The 22274-nt window shown below is 37.7% G+C and overlaps 1 protein-coding gene across 17 annotated transcripts in view; it reads right to left on the reverse strand.

Moving 5' to 3' along the window:
• Positions 1-22274, reverse strand: part of CXXC4 (CXXC finger protein 4) — a 420398-nt gene that overhangs the window by 292773 nt on the left and 105351 nt on the right. For 12 of the 17 annotated variants that reach the window (XR_008958577.1, XR_008958578.1, XR_008958585.1 and 9 more), the window contains one exon: positions 12073-12239. The exons of 4 other annotated variants lie outside the window; for them this stretch is intronic. The gene's annotated coding sequence lies outside the window, so the exon portion shown is untranslated. Of the gene's footprint in view, positions 1-737; positions 12240-22274 lie in introns of those variants that run through there. One more of the 17 variants, XR_008958589.1, reaches the window with a different exon arrangement.

Here is a 22274-nt window from a genome sequence, read left to right on the forward strand (position 1 = left end):
TATCCATATAGCTTTGTCTGTAGGTAAATGATGGTGAGCTGATTTTCAAAATTAAGTAGGAGTTTGACAGACATAGAAAGAGTAGGATGGTAAGGCATCCAAGGACGTGAACAATGTATGCAAAGTTCATGTTCAGAGAATTATGTGTAATACAGACAGAGTTGGAATGCATGGCTTAACTGTAGAAGTAGCTTGACAAAACTGAACATTTATTTCCTCAAGAGTTGAATGAGAATTACTATTCAAGAAATTATACTTTATCTGATAAAGGGTGTCCATTGAAGTCTTTTAAGTAGGCAAGTAAAATGAAATAGACCAATTTTATGGCAGTATGTGGTATGGGAGATGACTAGTTTGAATGTTTTAGGTGATAAAGGGGAAGGGAAGAAGAGATCTGGGATGATTTCTCAATTTCCCTGGTTTTTCCAGAACTGATCATGACTTAGTGGTCAAGAAGTAATTCTGGTATATCTTACACTTGGAAAGTAAGTGTCCCTCAGATTTTTATTATGTAATGCCCAGAAAGCTCTGATTAACCACTGGTATGCTAGCTTTCAGAGTCCAGATTAGCAATTCAAGTCTATTTCATCTATGCATCTTTTGGGTTCCCTCCCCCATTTCTGATTTCACTCGTGCTTCACAAAGACATGACCATCTTCAGTGTTCTTCTACATCTGGAGAAATCACTTGGTAACCAACACTAATATATTTAAAAAAAAAAAAAAAACCCACAGGATTATACAGTGCCATCAGGGAAAACAGTTCTCTCCCCAGTGCTTAATCAATGTTTTTTTGTTTGTGTTTGTTTTTTTTTTTTTAACACTCTGGGCCTTTACATAAAAGGTGGGTATTAATTTAAAACTTAAGGCTTTTACAATTTAAATATATATCTTTTAAAATTTCATTTGTGCAGAGACTATGTACTCTGCTTCCTCTGCACCAATTCTAGTATTCTGAAGAATCAGGAAGAATCAGGAAGAAATCATGGACAAAGTGTATGTACTCCAAAAAATTAGCACATGAGAAGTCCCTGGTGCATGCCACATCATTCCTCCCATGCAAACATTAGTCATTACCCCATCCAGTTTTAATGCTTGCCTTTCCCCTGTTACTCAATGACAGAAGTGGAGATTATGTTGATTTGAGAAATATTATAGCATCCAAAAATAATTAACCTAAAGTAACTTATAATAAATCTGTTACCTTCTTATTGGTCAAAGAGCTTTTTATCCTTTTCCTGAAACTGCTCCTATCTCAAGTTTTAGTGTTATGTCTTTGTGGTGTGTGGTCTGGTTTTCGTTTGGGCACACACTGTAAAACTATCATTTGTATACACGAATAATTTCACTTCACATGGTACACAGCCCTCTGATTCTATCCTCAAACCTGGTCAAAAGCATGGATGTCAAGTGGGAGAAGGATTCTCATTCAGGTCATTGATCTGAGTAAAAGTCTTATATAAATCAGTCTTGCAAGAAAAAAAAAAACTGTGAAATTCGGTGTCATCTGTGAAAATTGTCTGTTTGGTTTGAATTTGTATGGAAATATCTTAAATTCAGGTTCTAGAATGATGTTTTGTTTCCATCAGCTTTAAAGCACCTGAAGGTGTGGGCCCTGGGAAAAATTTCCATTAACAGAAAGACTTCAGTATTTGTTGCTGTGACCAAACACTTCATTTAAAAACAGTTCTGACATGTTATGTTCAAAATATGTCTAAATGTAAGAAGTAAAAGAACTCGATTTAAAACTAAGAGTGGGATGAGTGAAGCCAGACTTCTTAAAAGCACATAGAAAATATAGTATCGGAGGTAGATTTTCTAAGCAACACTAATTAGTAGTCATTAACAAGGAAAGAAGGAAGTGAAAGAAGTGATTTTTAAAAAGATAAATATTAGGAAATTTTCTCTTCATCAGCAATAGCATTGTGAAGGCGACCACCTTTTAAATGAAGGTAAGTTATCATGGGCTCTTTATAAGGGAAGAAAGAGCAGGAAGAGGGTACTTTGTCTATATATTTCTATTCTGAGATGGAAATGGGGAAGATAAGAATATAAGGTGATTTAGAAACACAGCTGGAATACAGAAGCCTTGAGATGAGTTGGCCTTTCACAAGTACTAACTGGATAGGGAGACCCAGGTAAGAGGTCAGTGGCTTTTCTCTAATAAGGAGCTAAAAAGAATAATGAGGTGATGCCTGAAGCAAAAGCTACAGAAGCCAGACTCTGCATGTCACAGAAATATTAGCATTTGAGAGCAGAGTAAAGGATAGGTTCAATGTGATGTGAAGAAGGACAATAGATCAACATTTCAGATTTGACTGAAACAGAAATTAAAAATAGATTAAAAACACACTTGTGTATAGGTATTGGTATTTATTTTAGTCATGCCTCTCAAATATAGGAAGATAACTCTTCAATGTAATTTGCAAAGTAGAAATTATATTCTTGTCATCTAAATCAAAGTTAAAATATTAGTTAAAGGTGACATCAAAATATATATTTCATGTGTTGTATGTATATATACATATATATATATGCATATATATCTATTTTAAAGGAACTCATTCTTATAAGGAAGTGTGATTTTTTTTCTTTTATTTCAAGTACTCATACTAGGAAAAGAATAACTCATTCAGTCTGAGTTCCATAATCCACAGCCAATCTTGTATACTTACGATTGGCTACCTACATTACAGGAATTGTGCCTAGAAGGAACTGATCAGCCTGCATGGAAAACACCCAATGTTTGTAATGACATTGACAAAATTACTCTTGTTTTTGAAACATGGATTTAGGTTTTAAGAGTTTTAACATTTGTACACAGGATTTTTTTTAAAAAGACCATATTATGATGAGGTGGTGGGAAGAGTTTCTGTTAACAAGAGGACAAGTCATTCTAACTATTTTTAATGTTAGTTATCAAATTGGAAGTGACCTCCCACCATACAACATGGTCACATCACAGTCAGCAAGCCACAGTTCAGATCTTCCCAGCATCCTATCCTAAGTAGGTCTGTTCAGAGGGATTGCATTTCCTCCAGGCTGACTTAATCTGCAACTACTCCCCAAGGACTAAATTTGACCTAGAAACTTTTGCAACGTATATGGTTAGTAAGTTAAGTACATGGTTCAAGGTGAGCAGTACTTCCCGTGTATGATGGCATTCAGCATACTACTTCTGGTTAAAAGAATTATGTCTAAGACTCCACAGCCTAGGCCTTGCCTCTCAGCAAACTCTGCCCCGTGTGCATTAGGCTTCACTATGTTCCATAGTTCTCTCCTTCTTGAACCATGGGTAAAGCATGGCCACATACTGCATGTGCTGGCTACACACACAACCTGGAAAAGAAGGATCCAGAACATAAATTCCTCTTCATCCATCCCCATTGCAGATTGTACCAAAAAAAAAAAAAAAAAGTTCTTTATGATTCTCCAGAGCCATCCCAAAAGACTTAGTAAATGTCTGTGTTTTTCTTTGAAGCTATGGCCACTTCAACAACACATATTATATTTGCTTCTTCTTTGTCCCCTTCCTCATTTCTTATTTCCCTTTATTCTTGCTGGCCCTGAGTTATACTCTACAATAAAGCATTGGCATATAAATTTTCCCTCAGATTCATTCTGTTTTCTAAGGCTAAGAGAAAATGCCTGATAAATTTCATTATTTTGATTGAATGCCATCATAAGCAGAAATTATAGGTCCATAATAATATCCAATCAAATGTCTTTAACCCATTTAGAATACTACAGAACTAGTGTATCGCTATTCTTTTGTGGAAACATAAAAAGAGAAAGAAGCACAAGCTACAAGTTATCAGTGGGAAATTTACAGATGGTGCAGATACAGTGACTTTCCAGAGGAAAGGACAAGAAGACTTTGACACATTCCAATTTAGGAAAATAATCATTGCCTTTTAATTCTATATGTTTATGTAAGATGGGAGGAGAAGTCATTACATTTTGGTCCTAGAAGCATTAGGTCCCATAAGAGATTTTCCCGAAAATCTCCTTTAATACTTCTACACATAAATTCTGGATAGATCAAAGTTTTCCAAACACAATTCTATAAAGCTTTCATAATTCCCTGTCTTTGCACAGGCTGTTCATTCCACCTGAATGCCTCCTACCCCCCCACCCCACACACATACAGTTTCTGCTTTGAATAACTGATGATTCAGATAAAGACCTTCTTTTTTGTAAGCTTTCCCAATTTTCCCCTCTTCTCATTACAGAATGAAGAGTTTCTGCCTCCACTTTCATAATCTCCAATTTATACCACTAGTCAAATGCCTTAGCTCATAGACAGCACCTATCTGACTACTTGTCTCTTTTAACGCTGTTGAGGACTTCCTAAATTTTCATACTGTGTTGCTTTCATTTTATATCCCCAATATGTCTCATGACTCATGACTCCTGACTCTTGACATGATAAAGACTCGGTAAAAAGGACAAAAGGGAAAAGGGTGAAGAAGGACCAAGAGGAGAAAAAGGGAAAGAACATAAGAATGTACAAGGGTCTCCTTCCATTTTTCCTTCCTTCCCAGACTTTGGGTTTGGAGAGTCCAAAATTAAAATAATGCTACATCGCTTTGAAAGGTCTAGGAAACATCTCAGTACTTCAATGTTCTATACCACAAAATATTTTAAGTCAATTTCTGAGCTTCCTTTTTCTTGATTGAAACATGATTTCAATAGCACAATAAAAATCAATAAAGAAAAGCTTTGCTTTCCAGAAATGTTTTGAGGGAAATTGTCCTGAAATGCTTTAGTTAATAAAATTACCAAATATTTACACTTAAAGTCTGAAACTTGAGCTGGGGAAAAGGGACACTATGAATTAGAATGGATCACTGTATAATAGCAAGCCTGTTCATCCTATAAAAGCGATAGAACCTGGTAAATTCAGTGCTTTTAACAGCATATTTTACTGAGCACTCACAGGCAAATCTCCTCTTTATCTTGACTGCCTGGGGAGTTGAACCCAGATATATGAAAATCCTTCCTAAGCACAATAGTTATGGCATCCCCATGCACTCAAATACCATGCGATAAGCAGTTATTTCCAGAATGGGCCTGCAGTACCCTGACACAGTCAAAAGTCTGAGGAGGCAATTGCTATTTTTGATTGTGTTAACCTGCGTATAATTATGTAATTACCTACTAAAATTTAGGCAGACGGTTGCATATCTAAATCATTAACTTTAACAATTGACAAGCTGCTTTGATTAGTATTTTCATAGTGTAAGATAACGTACTTTTGTCAGCTTTCATATGATTAGTTACGATTGGGAATTTGTTTATGCAAAATGTTTTCACTCCCTGTTTGGAGACACAGAAAGGGAGCGTGAGGGCAGGGGAGTCGTGTGCCTCCCTCATGGCTCAACTCAGGAAATTTCAGTGATGAGAAAATACAGAAGAGGTACATATTATTACTCCCCAAATGACAAATAATTTTAATGTCAGTTTAGAAGAGTATCTGGAGAGTTTGACTGGGAAGAATTGGGCTCTCCTCTGGCAAATCAGACTAACAAGGACATCAGCGTACATAGCGTCAACTCAGACTGTCATAGGCAACTCCCGACTTGGCCAGGCAGCCCCTCTAACAGCATTGATCAGAGCAGCTGCTCTTCTAAGGAAAATGCATGTCAATATATTTGTTATTTACTCTCTAGCAGAAACCCAGCAGCTGCGGCAATTTTTGAGAGAATTCTCTGACACATCTCATTTCCTATCAGTCGTAGGTGCTATTGAGTGTACACACACATTCCTAATAGGCTACCATCACTGAATTCAGCTAGCTATTGGAATAGAAAATCCTTTAATTTCTTGGCTATGATGGGGCTGTGCGATGCCAAATTTCTCTCTATGGAAGACAAAGTCTTCAGGACATGAAGCATTTCTTGTCTCCCCAGGCAAATTGGCTGGGCTCATTTGTTTGAAATAAGCGATTACAAAAAGTGGCTTAGAGAGATTGTAAAGTAAAGTTAAAAATAAAAAGACTCCACTGGCTACTATGCATGTGTTGTCTTTTCCTTTTGAGGGAAAGTGTTTGGAAAGTGAAGGGTGGAGATGGAAGTAATCCAAACGGACCAACATAGGTGACACATTCTAATTTGGAATGAGAAAAAAAAAATGTGTGATTTACCATGAAGATCAGAAGGTGAGACCATCCTTCCAAAAGAATTTGCAGAGCAAAATGGACCCTTAGCTCTCATTATGCTTTTCTTTCTCTCTGCAATTTTAGGATGTTCTAGTCTAGTGAGAATGCCTAGAAAGGAGTGGTTTCATGTGATTGTCATTTACTGTCCGCCTACCTAAAAGAGAAATAACATTCCAAATTCACTTTATTTTTCAAGAGGTGCAGAGAAGGCTGTACCATGTGAGAGTTTTCTCTTGATCAGATTAGTAATGTCAAACTTCACAATCATAAAGTATTGATCTCTCCAAATCAGACATCTCTGTCACCGTGTCTCACAACCATGAACATCTGCTCCATCTTTCACAATGAGACTCTTCCCCACAATCAGACACGCTACTGTCTTTGAGATCGCAAGCTTAATTATACTGTTTTTAAACCTTCATGATTGAGCACACATGCAGCAATACCACTCCCTCACTGTCTTTAAGCTTGTCTCTCCATGTCTCTAAATATAATTTAAATGTAAAATTTTTAAAAAATTCAAGTCATCCAGCCTTGTAATTTTTCTTCTACTCTGTACTAATTCTATCTTTCTTGACCATGACTAAAAGTTCTTACTAACCTAAGAAATATATACCTTTCTGAAAATTCAGAGACTGAAGTCTACTCTACCTCTCTTTTTATGGTAACATTGTAAGTTACCTACTCCATTATGCAGAAAAGAGTGGCATGTAATGCTTTGTCATATTCTTTTGCTTTCTAAATAAAATGGTCATCCATAACTTTTATTATTAATGACTTTTTCTATCCTTTCCATGGCCAACATAGATGGTTTATAGTAAATTTGGGGGCAGCAATAAGCATTTCCTTTGTCAGAGGATGCCTTCCCTGTAAAGCAAAATACTACGAATGAAAAGGAGTCAGAATTCACCCGAGTATTGTAGGCAAAATGTGTTGAGGAGTCCTCCTGTGTGGGCCCGTCATATTCTATGAGGCCATCCTGCAGCCTGAAGAATGAAAATATTTGTCTTTTTTTCCTTAAACTACAGCATATTTGAATCCAATCCCTTTGTTGAAACTGAGGTATGAGATGACATTCAGGGAGGGGGTCAGGAATGGGGAGAAATTTGAGGATATGAGAAATGGTGTGAGGCTCAGGAAAGAAGGGAGGAATGGAATAAACTACAGAATAGTACAAAATAAGGCATGCCTTTGTACATATTGGTAAAAATAAGTTGTATTTATATTTTTACATTGTTGTTTGAGACCGTGTCAGAAAGAAAACAAAAACAAAAAAAGCAAAACAAAGGGATTTAACAACACCCTTAACCTCTGCCCATCAGATACAAGTAGCCTCTCACCCAGTTGCAACAACCAAAATAAGTCTCCAGGCACAGCTTAATGTCCCCTGTCTGGACGAAATCTTCCCCCTTTTGAGAACCATCATTTAAAACAATCTTAAAATGTCTCCCTTTATTCTTGATTTCACAAACATCCCTAACATTACCTGATATATGATTTCCAGGGCAAAGGCAATGAGTTTAAGCACTCCATACTCATGACCCATGGCCTGTGAGTAATGGTTGGGTAGTGTTTAGTTAGCCACACGATCAGAAAAGGATGTTGGTGACTCATCCCATCACAGAGTTATAAAGATCTAGTCACAGCTCTGTTCTCCACAATGGAATCTAGAAAGCAAGCAAGCCAAACAGACCAGGTATCTCCACATCATACCTTTGGGACACTCTTGTTACAGGCCCACGATTTTCTGCCTACAGAACATGTCTTTTTACATTTAACACTCCATTGACAAAATTCTCAAGAATGGTTGACGTTGGAACCTGGAAGGGGAAAGCCAGTCTTTTGAGACATTCTCTTAAAGCCTACCAGTTTCCCTCACAGAACAACAAAGTAGCCTTGAAAATAGTATTATTTCCATTTTAGAAAATTCAAAGGTCCATGATGAGTTTCTCCTTATTTTGAAATCCACATCATGAACCCATTCATATTTCTATAAATTTTAATAATATGGCCTTTGTTTAAAGGGTCCAGACAGAATTGTATAGAGAGAGCAAAACCTCTCTAATAGAACTTTATAGATAGTAGACTTGTTTTTAAATTTGAAAGGTATATTACCATCTAGTTATAGAAACAATTATTATATATTTTACATAATTTTACATTTCTAAGGATATTCAGGCCTTTCTTTTTCTGATCTCATAAACTTTTCTAAATTTCTTAGGAAATGAAAGATTCTAAAAATCATAAAAGTTCCTGTTATTTCCTAAACAGCATGCAGAGCTGTTGCATAATCTTAGAAAAAGATAGACAGGACAGACCTTACAAATATATTTTAAAGCTCTGAAATGTAGACAAGAATATGTAAATTGAAAGTAAATTTATTTTAGTGAACTGGCAAGAAGGGAAAAAATATAGGGCCATATGTTACCATCAGTTTTGCTATGCATATCTGGGGGGAAAGAAGTTTCTTAAGCCAGGCATTTTCAGTCCATAAAATGCCTTCCCATAGGTAACTACATGCTGGCAAAAGCATCAGGCAAGTGTTGAAAGTTAGAAATGAGGACAGTGCTTTTATTGGTGGCTGAGCAGAACAGGGAACTTGGTCTAAGGCGAATGGAGAGGAGGGGATGGTAATTTGACTTAAGTGAAAATGTTATCAGTGAGTAAGGAAACTCTCAGCTGGAAGCAGCTCTTTGTTTCACCTTCTTTCCTCTTGTTGGTCTCCCTACTCACAGAAGAGCAATTTTGAAAATAACCTACAACGTAAAGAACGTGTACTGCAGCTCACCTCTCTGTTCTAGGCACGAAGTGCTTTCTTCTTTCATGGTTTGCTTCAGTAAAAGTATCACAGGAGGTCAGTTTGAGCTCCAGCCATGGGCACAATAAATTATGCGGATTTTAATATATTTATATTAAACATGGTGCATGAAAGCAAGGCTTTATCTGTTCTGTGATCTATAGTGTTGTAACAACCTCTGACCTAAACTAAGCGACCACTAATTTTTAAATGGATGGATAAATGAATACCACAAACAATAATTATTTTGCACGTGCCACCAGGAGCTCATATGTTTTACGTTAACGATTCTTCTTTGTGTGCGTGTGTGAGAGAGAGAGGGATGTTAGGACTTTGCACATTTCCACAAAAGACTAAAGATTGCACTATAATGACATGATTTTGTCTGTGTGTACTCCTTCAGCATTTATAAAGCATTTCTCCATGGCTTGTAATAAATGAATTTTTCAGAAGACAGAATTCCACCTATTTCAGAAGACAGAATTCTATTTTCTGAGACCATAGGCAGCCAAGTGACTGAATCTCTAAACTTCTATTTCTTAATCTATGAAGTGACAATAACACAGCTCTCACAGGGTCCCTGTGAGGATTAAATGGGCTGATGTGCACGAAATTGCTTGGCAGAATGTGAAGTACTGGATAAATATAAGTAGCATTACTGAAGTTATTCTCAGAGAACAAAGAACACGGGTGAGAGTAAAGATCATTTCCATATTAGAAAATGTATGCTATGACCTCCTGGACTCCAAGAGGTTGAAAGGTTCAAGGCACCAAATGCAGCTAACCAAGAGTCCTCGGTCCCAGGCCTCTTTGGAGCCCTGCTGTGCTGTGTGACTTGCCAGGATTCTCGAGCCTTTTTCTACCTTAGTATCCTCATCTGTGTAATGGTGCCCCCATAAAGTTGCCTGAAGTTCCTATCTGCTCTAATGTTTTATGGCTCCATGGCAGAAATACATTAATGAGGCACCTGGAGCAGATCCAAAATGTAAGACTGGACTGGAGGAAAGTGTTAGAAAAAAGAAGGGAGCATTCTTTTCTTCTTATGCCCAACTTCTAGCCTCTCAGCCCAGCTCTCCTGCAGTCTTCACTGCAACAACTGGTTTCCCTCAGTTGTAATGTCACCGCACGCTACGGACGCTTCAGGAGACCCAGCAGGGACTCACACATGTGCAGGCTGCAACTGCAAGGAAGTTAAAGCCCAATAAGGAAAACTTTCATCACTGGAGGACAAGATCTAATGGACAAAGCTCCCCTCTTTTATCCTTCAAGTAGACATCCCTGAGGTGATCCTACAGGACTCCAAGAGTCCTGGGAGGATGAAATCTCATTTCCCCTTATTGGTGATCAACTTACAAGGGGATCTTTATTGGCTCTCCCTCTTCCCTGTTCCATGCTTCCTAATCTACCACTTGGGATCACTTCCCAAAACATACTGCTTAAAAACCAGCCCGTCTCAAACTACGCTTTATTGGTGAATCACAGACTAAAAACCAGTAGCCTTGGAAAGCAGGCCCTCGGTATGGGAATTGGAACTGGATCATTGAATAAGTGCACTGAGATAAAGACCTGCCGTTGTAGTAGCCGGAGGTCCTGATAAGTCCCAGCATGCTGTACACCACAGTTAGCACCAGAGTTGATTTGGGAAGCTATATAAGTCACGAGGATGCCAAGAGAGCATTTAGAGAGGGTCTTGTCTCCTGCAATCTACAAGGCAGACTTTAATAAAATGTAAGCCTTGGATTTAATTGTAAGGACAGAATTACAAAAGAGACCGAATGCATGGGTTAAATAACTTTTATATTCTAACATCAAAGACTGGATAGGAAAATCAATGGCATTCCAAGGCCTGAGATGGAGAACATTTTATACCAAGTGGTTAGACTGTAAAGCTTCATGAGAGAAAATCTATTGACACAAAGCATTCATGTTTCAGGATTTAACATTCTAGTGAAGAAACCTAGAACTGCTGCTAGGATGGCATGTTGAAGCTTGGTCTATAATAAATAATGTAGAGATGTGGGAACTGCCTTAGCCAAGGTTTGAGGAAGGAGTCATAACCTCAGAAAAAAGAAATATTAGGATGATTTTTTTAATGTGATACCAAAGAATTTATGCTGATGAGCCTGCCACATCAATAAAATTCTAGGGGTCAAAAGGTCTGGAGCAAGCCAAGACATCCCCAAACTCTAAGCTAACCCTGGAAGATAAAAGACAAGATGTCAGACCTGTACCCTCACTAAGATAGAAGTGTAGCGTGTAGGAGGCCTATTTAGATTTTAGAGACAGTGTACGCTGCACTGGGGACTACTTCTCAAACCCATTTATCTGATGACACAGAAAGTTGCCAGTTTTGAGTGGGTTTCAGAGCGAGAGATGGCATTACAGCAGTTCCTAACTCCAGTGCAAGCTTCCCTGACCAATGGGCCATAGGACACAACGGATTCAATGGATCTGGAAATGTCTGTGGTGGGTTCTAATGCTGAGGGTAATGTCTGGCAAATTCCAGTAGGAGAGTCTTAATGTAGAGAATTATTTTCTATTTCCAAAAGCAGTTCCTGACTCACTACTAAGCCTTAGTAGAGAAAGAATACCCTGACCATGGGACATAAAGTATATGCCACCAAAGCTGAATATTACCCCAGCCGCTGAGCTATAAGTTTGGGTAAATGAGACAGTGATCCATTATACGATGGATTATAGCAAGCACATCCAGAGAGTACAAGGAAATGCTATGAACATGTGGTCCCAAATCTCATCTCTCCTACCTTTGTTGCACCAACGTTTTCCCTCAAATAATACCAAAGGCCTCACGGGGGTGTTGCCAATGGTATAATTCAAATGGCAGAGGAGAAAAATATGTGGACTCAGTTCACCAATGGATTAGTTTGGTATGTTGCTCCTAGTCAAACATGGACTACCAATGCACTACAGCCCCACTTGAGGTGATCCTGAGACAGTGGTGAAGGAAAATCCCCAAAGTTCTTTCCTGCTCTGATGTTCCATGACAGAACAGTTATACTGGAGTACTTGTAGCGGCACCCAGAATGGAAGGCTCTAGTTAAGAAGCATTTGAAAAGAAGGTACTGGACTTCTCTTGTGCCCCTTCCTTGGCTTACCTTGTACATTAGCCTCTACTGCAGTGACCAGAAACAAAGGATGAATCCTGGCAGCACTTTGTCTCAGCTACTCCAGATTATCACTGGTTTTATGCTCTGGGGCTTCAATGACTCCACAGTGGTGTGGGGCACTTTTGGGAACTGCCAGCCACTCAGAAGTGTGCAGCCTGGAGATGAAAGGGAGATAATGTCCCATTAACAAGCCCTTCGTTAACTTCTTAAGAACCTTAAAAAAGAGAAGACAACCCCAGATTAGCCAATTATCAACTCAAGTCATGCTGTGCAGGTCAGAAGGCTCTCAAGGTAGTGTTTTCCCACTTGGTATTAATGCGAGCACAGCTTGCAAGTACAGGAATGTTACCACCGCAGGAAATCACTTCCCAAAACAAACTACCACCAACCAAGCTCTTGTTGCAGATTCTTTTCCTGCTGGGAAAGCTAGGTTAGAAGAGAGGTAAGAATAGGCACTGTTAATTCCTTAACTGGAGACCTGGCTCTGATGTACACATTCAGGAATGTGCAGATGTAACACAGAAATTACATTAAACCCAAAGATCACCTGCTCTTGCTGATGTCTTGCACTTCAGCCAAGAGGTTTTGCTTTGTCTGCTTTGCAGTGATAAAGGAAAGGGAAAATTCCTCAGGGATTTCTTGAAGTTTTCTCTGTTGATTCAGGAATCCCCACCCTTTCATCCCACCTTGGTATTTCCTATATTGGGTTTGAAGAGAGAGCCAACGGCTGGGGATAGTTGGCCATCTTAGAACATAATTTTCAAATCAAAAATTGAATTCAACCATGCACTACCTATATGATCTTAAGAAAGCCATCTTACCGTGCTCGTCCGGAAAATAAAGGGCTGTTTTAAAGTTTACATGACATATCTGGAGTTGTGTCTGATACAAAGCCGTACTCCATAAATATTGGCTGTTATTATTTACATGAATTCAAGTTATATAACACATGTATTCACTTGCTCGATAATGGACCAAAGGTACTTCCTGGTGACCCGGCATTGTAAGGGTCTACTACAAGGTGGAGTGCTCTCCCTTGTAGCCCTGCCGTTAGCACCACGAGTGCAGACCCACGCAAAGCGGGGGAGCCCCAGAATGGTAGAAGAATTACATCAAACGTTTAAGACTTGCTTCAAAAGGGTACAAGTTTCCTACTAACATCTCCATGTGAGAGGCAATGAAGTTACACATCATGTAAGCCCGGGAAGAGGCAACGAGGCATTCAAGACCAACAAATGCTTTCAAATTTTTTAAGTTGAATTGTAGAATCAGAAACGTGGGCTTTGGAAACATCAAGTTGCCCTTTTTTTTTTTTTTTTACTTTTGTATTTTCTGAAGTTTTTTTTTCTCCTCCTTTATCACTTGAAGATTTTGTCTGCCTTATTACCCTTTGAAAAAAATGTCACCATTTGAGCTGAAGTGTAAACAAGACAGCAATGTATCCCCAAGAGCCAGGTTTGGGTAGGCGGCTAATTGAGGTGAAGCGCCCCCAAGAGGAAGGTCAGTTTTAGGATATACTGTTAGTTGGTGTGGTCCAGCTAAATGTCTTGTGTAAGGCCACACAGAGAGCTCTCCAGAGAGATCTTAAGCCTTGGAGATTTCTGGGAAGGCTCACATAAAGGAGGCCCACCTCTTTTTTGTTGTTTTGTTTTCAATTTTATTTTTGAAATAATAATTGTATATATGTAAGGTCTCAGGATGTTCTGACATAAACATAGTGAAAGGATCGCTACAAGCCCATTAATATACCTCCAACATAGTTACCATGTTTGTGCATGATAAGAACACCTGAAATCTGTCCTCTTAACGAATTTCCAGTATTCAATGCAATATTACGAACTCTAGCATCATGCTACACATTAGATCTCATATAGGACTTATTCATCCTATGTAACTGCAACTTTGTACCCCTTGCCCAACATCGCCCCATTTTCCCTACCTCCTCCCCACCTGGTAACTTCTGTTCTACTCTTGCCTCTATGTATTCAACTTTCTTAAATTCCACATATAAGGGAGATGGTGCGGCTTTCTTTTCTCTGTGTCTGGCTTATTTCATTTACTCTCCATCCTCCAGCTTCATTCACTGTTGCAAACAGCAGGGTCTTAAAGGAGGCCAACCTTTAAAAACAGCATCAGAATCAGGCATCTATTGGAACCGTCAAGGGCAAAGAGGAGTCAACACTTCCAAAATACACGCAGAAATGGGAAGACTCTGTGGCTACTCTATATTATCCTAAAATGGCACCGTATTTTAGGCAAGGATCATCTCTGATACTTCCCTGCTCATTCGCTTTGGCATAGCTACTGTTAACATGTTGGCCGATGTCAGGGATGTCAACAAGAACAAGGTAAAAATGAAATCCATCTTAGATTATCCTCCAGAAACCTCACCAGTTCGTTCATGCAGCTGCTGGCTCTACCATTCTTCTTCAAGCTCACAGGAAGCTCCTGACTCAGGATCCCTTTATTTCTTCCTTATGGACTCCCTCATATCGTAACCTCCTTTCCTATTAAGCTTACACCTCTTAATCCATCACTTAAATCCTTCTATTGTTAAAGTCTCTTTCTCCCTTTTCCTTCCGAGAGAGTAACAACAAAACCCTGAGCTCAGACGAACGCAACTACCCATCCTTTCCGAGTCTGTAACAGGAGACTGCATGCCGCGTGCATCGCTCCATTCTGCAAGCCGCTGCTGTAACAAACCTCGGATCCGTCCTCACCGCTGCCCGACCACTGTGTACATCAGGGGTCCGTAACCCTGGCGTACACATCGGAATCCTGTGGTGCTCTTTAAAAATCCTGGTAAGTGGGCCTTATCCCAGACCAATAAAATCAGATCCGGGGATGGCATCCAGGCATCATTTTCAAAGATCTCCCGAATGATTCGAATGCACACAGCCAAGGTTTAGGGCAGCATTCTCGGCCTTGGTCATAGATAAAAATCACCTGAGAAGTTACTCAAAGTACTGATTCTGGGTTCCGCCCTCTCATGTTCTGATTTGCCCTGACGTACAGCCTGGGAGTGTTGACAACTCTCCAGGTGATTCCAATGTGCAGATAAGGGTATGACCCACGGGTTAGAACCACTGTTCCCCAGGCCTTCAACTTTCCCCTCCCAACTCACAGCCAATGATGACCTTACCTCCTCCTTCACGGAGAAAATAGAATCAGGCAAAAAAAGAAAAGAAAAGAAAAGAAAAGAAAAGAAAAGAAAAGAAAAGAAAAGAAAAGAAAAGAGAAAAGAAACCTCTCTTATCGTTCCTCTCTGACTCCAAATTTATAAACAGACGTCCTCTCACCTATAGTTAATGTCTGTACTTTTTCTTCTTCTATTTTCTGAGATTTCACTGCATCAATTCCTCCCATCCTTTACCTCTGTCTGCTTCCCATTGGTACTCAACATCTCCATTCACTCATTCCAAAGGAAATATTTCCTCCTCCCTACATCTGCTCCCAAGTACCATCCTATCTCTGTCGGCTGTTCCCAAGCAAACATCCTGCACCTCTCCTTGGTTTTTATAACTTCACACACTTCAGGTTTTCCCCTTGGCTCCACGCGTGTCCTTCCAGCTTCGGTTGCAAGCTCTGCTTCCTTTGTTCGTTTACAAACTAGTGTCCCTCAGGTTCTGCTACCGGCACCCTTTGCTCCTCATGCCACCTGTTCATTGTCTCCCGTAGCTTCAATTGCATATTATATGCTAATCACTCTTTCATGGGCATTAAACTCAATCCACAAAGGCAAATAGCTAAGAATTGTAACTCATTTTAACTTCTGTCTCAGAGGGGTTATTCTGGGGACTGATAGAAGAAAATTGTAGCCCTTCTAGGGGTCCCTGCAAGTAAGCTCGCAGCTCTGCAGTTGTAGGCAGTGCTGAGGCTTTGGGTTTGGGATGGGGAGCTTAGGAGCACATCTGATACCACTGGACCTCAAAGATTTCTAAAAGATATTCCCCAGCCTAGCCTATGTGTTATGTTCAGGGTCAACAGCTTTTCTGCTATTTCTGTATTACATTTAAGACACAAGGAATCTACTGTCCCCTCACTTGCAGGGTATAAATTTCTCCTAGAATCAATCAATCGTTCTCTTTCTCCTCCCCCTCCCCTGCCCTACCGTTTCTCTGCCAACTTCATTTCCAGCTCTCATCCAGCTGACTTCTCTTGTTTCTCCTTCTCTAGGAAAGCCTTCCTGACACCATCCTCCCACAAGTTTCTCTGCTAATTAAATCAATATATTGTTGTGCATAATGATGCAATTAGGGAAATGGTCTCTGAAAATAAACTTTGACTCTAAATTTAATAAAACTATACATCAAATCAGCTGATAATATGTGGAAAGAACTTATGGTGATAAACACATAGAAAGCATTTAATAAGTGATATTCATTTTTATTATTTAAAAATTAGTTCAGTACCATCTTAGAAGGGAATGAAACAAATAATAAAATATGAATGCCAAGTAATGTTTTTTTAGTTGACATGCAATGTTATATTAGTCTCAGGTGTACAACACAGCAATTCAACAATTCTCTACATTATGCTGTGCTCACCATAAGCGTAGTCCCTATCTGTCACCATACATTATTATAATACTATTACCTATATAGTCTATGTTGTATTTTTCATTTCTGTGGCTTATTCTAAAGCTGGAAGTTTATACCTTTTAAGCCCCATCATCTATTTCACCCATTCCCCAACTCCCTTTACTCTAGGAATCACCAGTTTGTTCTCTGTGTTTCTGGGTTTCTTGGTTTGTTTGTTCATTTGTTTTGTTTTTTAGATTCCATATATAACTGAAATTGTATGGTATTTGTCTTTCTCTGGTCGACTTACTTCATTTAGCATAATACCCTCTAGGCGCATCCATGTTGCTGCAAATGACAAGATCTCATTCTCTTTTGCAACTAATATTCCATACCTTCTTTGCTCATTATTTGCTGATGGACATTCAGGTTGCTTCCATATCTTGGCTATTGTAAATAATACTGCAATAAACATCCGGGTACATACCTTTTTGAATCAGTGATTTCATTTTCTTTGGGTAAATACCCAGAAGTGGACTTACTGGATCATATGGTAGTTCAATTTTTAATTTTTGGAGGAACCCCCATACTGTTTTCCACAGTGGTTGCACTGATATACATTCCCATCAACAGTACATGAGGGGTCCTTTTTCCCACATCCTCACCAACATTTGTCGTTTCTTTTCTTTTTGATTTTAGCCATTGTGACAGGTATAAGGTGACATCTCATTGTGGTTTTGATTTGCATTCCCCTGATGATTTAGTGATGTTGAGCATCTTTTCATGCATCTGTTGGCCATTTGTATGTCTTCTTTGGAAAAATATCTATTCAGGCCCTCCGCCCATTTTCCAGTTGGATTATTCCTTTTTGGTTTTGGTGTTCACATTTGTTATTGGTATTGGGTATTGTATTTTAATGGTTGGCATAAGGATGTCATACCTACTGACGGTTCAGATGGACCAAGAAAAATTCAGACAGGAGAATCATTCAACTTCGATTAGTATTTTATGATGGATAGAACATTAGTAAGAGAGCCAGGTGATTTTGTGTGACTGTATGTGAAGCGTTTAGAAATTCTGAACTTGTTCATGAGTAAAATGAGAAACCAGCCTTGTTTATTTCAAAGATCTTTTCCAACTCTAAAAGTAGTTGATGCTACAAAAGATAATTTCAAATAATCACCATCCAGCTTAAGACAGTGTTACTAATTGCTCAAATCTTTGCCATGGGCCTTCAGAGATTGCGATCCTCTTCCTTCCACACAGGAATCCACAATGCTAAACATTTTCATGAACGAATGCATGCATTTCTAAGGAATATATTGTTTACTTTCATGTGTTCTGAACTTTCTAAAATTATATCATGCTGTGTGCAATTTCTGAATTGGGTTTTTACTTATGCTTATGAGATTTCTACATTGGGATGTATACTAATGATGGGATTTTAACATCTATATTCATGAGTGAGATAACTCTATATTTTTCTCTACTATTCTTTGGGTACTAGAGTTGATGCTATAGATATAGATATAGATATAGATATAGATATAGATATAGATATAGATAGATTTATATATAAATATTATACAATATGTATTATATGTTACATGTAGCATATCTGTAATTTTATATATGGTTATATAAAATGAGACCGTGTTTGCCATTTCACATTTTCTAGAAGAATTTTTATTTATTTGAAATGGTCATATCCTTAAATGTTTGTCAGAACTCACCTAAAAATTAGGTGGACTTTATGTCTTTTGGTTTTAACAAAGTTTTAACTTAGTTTGATTTTAACTAATTTTAACTAAGTTTTCATATATATTATCATTCATGTTGTTCATCTTACTCTTCTAACATTTTAACTTCTCAATCCAACTACAATTATGTTCCTTTTTTAAAAAAAAAAGATTTACTTATTTATTTGAGACAGAGAGAGAATGAGAGTGAGAGGGGGGAGGAGCAGAGGGAGAGAGAATCCTCAAGTAGTCTCCCCACTGAGCAGGGAGACTCACTCAGGGCTTGATCCCAGGACCCCAAAATCGTAACCTGAGTTGCTTAATATTTTATGTCTTTTTTCTTGATCCATTTTGCCAAGAGTTTGTATATTTTACTAAAATTTTCAACAAATCATTTTTAACATGTATATCTCATTTAAAAAATATATCATGTTAATATATACCATTATCTTTATCATTTCCTTGCTCCTATTTTCTTTGGGTTTATTCTATTGACATTTAATCTGACTTTGCAGTAAACACAAAGTTTATTAAGTTTTACTCTAACAGGAGAACTTACAACCCTACATTTCCCTCTAAATGTTTGTTAGTCCTATTCCAGAAGTGTGGCAGTGTATGTTTTGTATTGTGGTGGCCGTGGAGGTGTGCTTCTCGGATCTTCTTCAAAAGGATATGCTCTGGGGACATCAGAGAAGGACAGCTCCAGCTGCTGCAACTTCTGACCCACTGTAGCATTCACCAAGGCCACACTTTTCCAGGATGCTTCTAGCCAATGATTGAGTATAGCCAGACTATCAGAGAAGGGCTCTGTTGGCTGGATATGGGTCTCCTCCAATGGACAGCCTTGACATGGGGACTCCCATCAGCTTGATGGATGCTTTCTCAAAACTATGCCCTGTCTGAAGTTTTTCTTCCTCAATACTTCTTTTTACAGATATCTGCCCCGCATTACAGTTTAAAGGTTCCTATAGCCTGATCCTGCTCCCTCCCATATTATCCTTCAAAGGCGTTTCCCCAATGTATCTCTTGTACATCTAATTCTGTATGGCTTCTCAGAGGACTTGAAGGGACAAACTGACAGAATTTTTGTTACCCAGTTCTAAGTGGTTCCAAATTTCTATTAAGATTTCTTCTGTGACTCCCATGCTATTTATAAGTTTTTTTCCTAAATGTTTGAAAAGTCTTTTATTTCCTAATTCCATTGTCTTATGTCCATAGAATGTGTCCTTTGAAATCCCTATTTTTTCATGGTGTTTGAAGAAGAATGGGTATCCTATCATTGTTAAGTGCAGAGTTCCTTAGAAGTTCACTAAAACAGTTGTTCATTGAGTTTTTCGATTAAATGACATCACATAACTTGAGATGTGTTTAAATCTCCCATTCTAATAGATTTGTTCATTTCTTCTTATAATTCTGTCACATGTTGCCTTTTATATTCAAGGTTATTTCATCAAGCATATACAGGTTGAGGATTTTTGTAAGTTCCCAGTGAGTTGGAATTTTACCATTGTCTAGTGATTCTCTTCATCCTTCATATTGCTTTTGATTTAAATGTCAGAAATTATTATTCATATCTGTCTTTTTTTAGGCTTATTTGCCTGGTATATTTTTCCCATTTATTATACCAAAGTATGTGCTTACTTTTGTTCTAGGTGAGTCGTTGGTAAACAGTTTTTGCTGGATGTTGGCATTTTATGCAATCTAGAAATATCGGTATTTTAATTGGTTTAATACTTTATTAACTTACATTTATTGTGATTGCTGATACATTTGTATTTTTCTTTCTTATTTTGTGTTTTCTATCTATCCCACTTTTTTATGCTACCTTTTTCTCATTTCTCCTTTCTTTTGCATTGATTGCACAGATTTTTTAAAATTACTATTCCATGACAATGTTTGGTTCTATATGGCAGTAATATGTTCTTGATGGTTATCTTTGAAAATTCACCTTCCATTCTTAACATTAAAAAAAAATCCCTTTATTATCTCTTCTGCCAAACAATATAAAGATCTTACAATATTTCAACTTCAAGACTTTAACTCTGATCGCCTCCATCCAAAATTACTTTATATTACTACCTATTATCTGTTCTCTTGTTTTCTATTTGATCTGAACCTAATATTTTAGACATGATCATTTATACAACATAGGTCTATGTTTGTTGCCATGCTCACCAATATCTTTGCCATTATTCCCTGCATTTTAGATCGTCTAGAATCATTTTTCTTTCTTCTTTTATACATCTTTTAAGAGTTCTCTGTTATTCCTGGAAAATATCTTCCTATTTTCTGTATTCTCTAAATATTTTTTCTGAATTTAAATTTATGAATGGGGAGAACTCTTGGGGATCTTTAAAATTGTCCCATGAGTTCATTATTATATTTAGAAGTATGTTTATTTAAAAATCTAATTTGATTTGCAATAAAAGACTTCCAGAATAATCTAGTCTACTATAATTCTGGAAGCAGCAGTCTGTTTCTACTATTTTACCTACAAACATAATTAAACTTTCCCAATATTCAATATATAGATTAATGGATGTACCATCACTCATTGCATAGATTCTAAGGTCACCAGTCATCCGCAGAACATGAGGCCTTGACAATACAAGTCAATAAAATAGCTTTATGGATCGTATTATCTAGTTCCAGTGAAACAAACCTCATAAAAGGAACCAGAGCCCTAAAACTGTTTCTGTAGAAGAATCACAAATGGCAAGTAACACGAACAATAGAAGCATAGAAAATTATCTAAAGTAGCAGAGCTGGTGATTCTCCTATGCCTAGTACGAGTGCTTTATTTAAAAAAAATAATAATAATAAAATAACACTGTATAAGCTAAAAATAATGATCGTAGTCTAATCAGATGTGACAAGAAGTCAGCCAAGAACCTTAAAATCAGCAAGAAAATTATTTGACATAAAGAGTAACAATTGGCATGGTTGAATAAGACACTGGCCTACTTGGTTATTGTAGATTTGAATAATAAAGGTATCATAATTAGCAAAATAATTTTAAAATAAAATTTTATCTTTATCTCACTCTTGTAATTTATATAGCATTTGTTTTGTAATGTGTATATTTTCCATCCATAAATTAGTATACTTTTAGTAGGGTTGAGTGCTCAAAATAAATGTTCCTAATGAAGATGTAGAATTTAAAAAAATCGAGGGCACCGATTTACCAGCAAATAAGCAACTTGAGGACTTGAGCCATTTGAGATTTATCTGATGCCTCCATAGAAACTAACTCTGAGTTTTCTATGTGGTAGAAATCCAACAACTATTTGTAGAATATTTTGTTCTTCTCACGCATTTTAAAAACTACTCTTTTCCAATGAGTCTATTTTTGTACATGGTGGGGATTTTGAGAACTATTCCCTCTTGGATCATCTAATGTATTCCCAGAATGTTGGTAGAATTGATTTTTATTATTCCTAACTTATCCCTGATGGATGAGTGTCAAGCGCTACTGTGAATATTATTAGTAAAGGTGAATTCATTATTTCCCTTGACAATTTGCACTGTCACTTAATTGTTCTCATGGTTAAAAAGTTTTCTTATGTTTAACTTACATTTCCCAGCTGCAGTTTAAGCTCATTACTTCCTGTTCTGCTCTCATTGACTAATGAGAATGGGTCCCTGTCCTCCTGATAATACCACTTAATGTATTTTCAGAAGCTATCATGTCTCCTCTTCCCTTCCTTCTCTCCAGATTGGGAAATTCCCAGCTCTACTAACCTTTTATCATATATCCAATCCCTCCTGAATTTCTCATATTTTGTGGCTTTCCTGTGAACTACATTAATTTGTCCGTAAAGAGAAAAAAAAAAGCATTAAAAATTCAGTAATTTCCTGAAAATGAGAAAAAACAAAGCTATGTATAATTTACCTAATTTTTTAGAAGGTAAGCATGAAATTCGATTTGGAA

This window comes from Ursus arctos, unplaced genomic scaffold, assembly GCF_023065955.2.
Source record: "Ursus arctos isolate Adak ecotype North America unplaced genomic scaffold, UrsArc2.0 scaffold_11, whole genome shotgun sequence".
Lineage (NCBI taxonomy): Eukaryota > Metazoa > Chordata > Mammalia > Carnivora > Ursidae > Ursus > Ursus arctos.